Source organism: Anneissia japonica, unplaced genomic scaffold (assembly GCF_011630105.1).
Source record: "Anneissia japonica isolate Jap-2015-1 unplaced genomic scaffold, ASM1163010v1 scaffold5_len213053_cov157, whole genome shotgun sequence".
Taxonomy (NCBI): domain Eukaryota; kingdom Metazoa; phylum Echinodermata; class Crinoidea; order Comatulida; family Comatulidae; genus Anneissia; species Anneissia japonica.
The window spans coordinates 181,053-183,658 of record NW_022740246.1 but is presented as its reverse complement, the minus strand read 5'-3'; positions in this window follow the sequence as shown (position 1 = coordinate 183,658).

Sequence of the window (2,606 nt, the reverse complement as noted above, 5' to 3'; positions counted from 1 at the left end):
GTATCTACCTGGTAAGATATATATTTCTGATTGTTAATGTCATGACGTCATAGGTTACATATATAAGAAACACATGACCCTGTAATGGGTTAGTATAAAATGCACCGTCATAACCCACTAAGGCCGAAGACTTGCTTCCAGTGCTCAGTCAGTCTGTTGGGTGAAATGCAGTGGCGTAACAGGTTCGGATGGGGCCCGTTTGTGAGTATAGTCAGCAGGGCCCTTGACGCATAAATTAGCAATCTTTCACTGAAGTAATCCATACTAAAACGTCCCCCCGCGGAAGATCATTTCGTGCCCGAACCTATTTATCAAAGTGAATATTGTACATCATATTTATTTTTGACTTAAGTAATCCATAGTACTATTCCTCGCCGGGCACCATCCTGGTATTTCTGAGTTACAGTTGCAGAGCAGAAATATTGATTACTAATGTATTATTCTATACTGTAGGCCTATACGTTGTAGTTTTACTTAATCAATCTGTAGAAGAACTATATTTTCCTTGGATATTATACCGGTATTCTTGAATCAAATTATTCAAAGAGAAATAAACCACAAAACAGATCAAATCCTGTGAAAGATACTATGTAAAATATATTGTTCAGAATGTTTCATCAATGCCATAATTAGCTGATTGGAAATGCTTATTCCTCTATGAATACATACAGTACATGATATTTAAATTTGTGAAAAAAAAAAAAAACAAAAACAAAACTTGAATATATATCAAATACAATGTACATAGTAATCACTATACGGTATGTATTTACACGATTGCGGATATTGTTAAATATAAACGAAGTATGCAATCAATAACTAGACCTACTCAAGGTTATGAATACATAAAGTACAATGCTGTGAAGTATCTTTTAAAATACGGTAGAATTTGGAATAATACTGTTTGGTGCGATTTTAATTAAATTTAACTTGCTAAATTCGGCTTGAGGCATTTACGATTTGTTTACAAAAAGGGGCGGAGCTATCGCGTTGCATGTTGGGTACTAAAGTTAAGGTTAACGTCGTGCGGCGAAAACTACCTATTGATTTTTGTTAGGACTTTACCGATGACAATATAAGCAGTGTTAATTATTACTTTAGTCAATTGGTTTATTTAAAGGCAGAGACAACAGATCTATAAGGTGATAACGGTATAGGTAATAGAACACTAAGAATCAGGGGCCGATCAAGCTTTATGTGATAGGGTAGGGCCGCAAAGTGTATTTAAATGACCAGCAAAATGTATGAAATAATTAGAACGAGGATGATGAGCTGACGATGATAACAATTTCGGACCAGCCGATTCTAATACTGCCATTAGATACAATTAAACAGACAATCTGCAATTTGCAGAACAGTGTACTGTTAAATTTACAGAACGTACAGTATGCAGACACACCCTGCATGGCATGCGACCGTCTGTCTGATTTCATCTAATGACATTACAACATTGGGTGGGTAGGTAGTGATGATGATGACAACGATGGCAATGACGACGATAATTATGAAGGAGGTAATGATATTGACAAGAAGGCTTTAAGTGATTTAGACACAAATAATTGAAGTCAAAGCTCAATAGGCTGTAGAGTGCCCCCGTCAGCGTGAGGGACAAAAGCCCAAGCAAAACTCAGCGATGGATTTATGAAATTGAGAAAAATGATATTTTATTGAAAATTATATCAACCTAACTTTGGACTGACTGGCATGAAGATGAGAAACTACATATGCCTATGCCTCAGTACTGATACAAATTTTTATTTGCTCGGATTAAACAGATCCGAAAGACAGCGTGATCGTAACCGATATGTCATTCCACCTCTCCTCCTCCGCCAGCTAAAACCCAAGAGATCAGAGAAACAAAAGCATGGACCAAAGATCTGAAATTTACATAGGTTATACCACCTGAAGTTTCTCCTCAACTGAGATAAGCTGCTCTCTCGGAGAAAGGCGCAATATTGGTCATTTTAGGGTTTGTCACTGATATCTCTTGAGTTGAGACATAGGCATTTTTTGATTTTTTTCCCAAAAAACCAAGCTATGTTGATGATATTGATGCTATTTTTGATATTTGCTATTTTATACAAAAAACCAAGCTATATTGATGATATTGATGCTATTTTGGATAGTTACTATTTTATTATTTTCTTCTAAGTACAGTAGGCCTCTGTGTAGTACTCTATACTATATACCAATCTGTTGATACACTGATATATCAGCTATATTTGATATGTATTTCAGAGATGCTTTATTTGCTATGTATCAGCAGTATAAAAATATACAAATAACTATTGCTGTACTGCTATATCAGCTTTATTTGATAGTTGATACGTGTGTATTACAAAGATGCTTTATATCTGCTAACCATGAAATATATGCAAGTGAATCTGTTTTTATACTGATATAGCAGCTATTTTTGATAGTCGATATTTGTATATTATCTAAATGCTTTATTACTGATATCTATCGATTGTATGAAAATATATGGCTTTGTTGACACTGATATATCAGCTATTTTTGATAGTTGATATTTTAGTATTGCAGAGATGCTTTAAATCTGCTAGATATCAATTGCATTGAAATATATAATAACTTTTACTATTCTGATA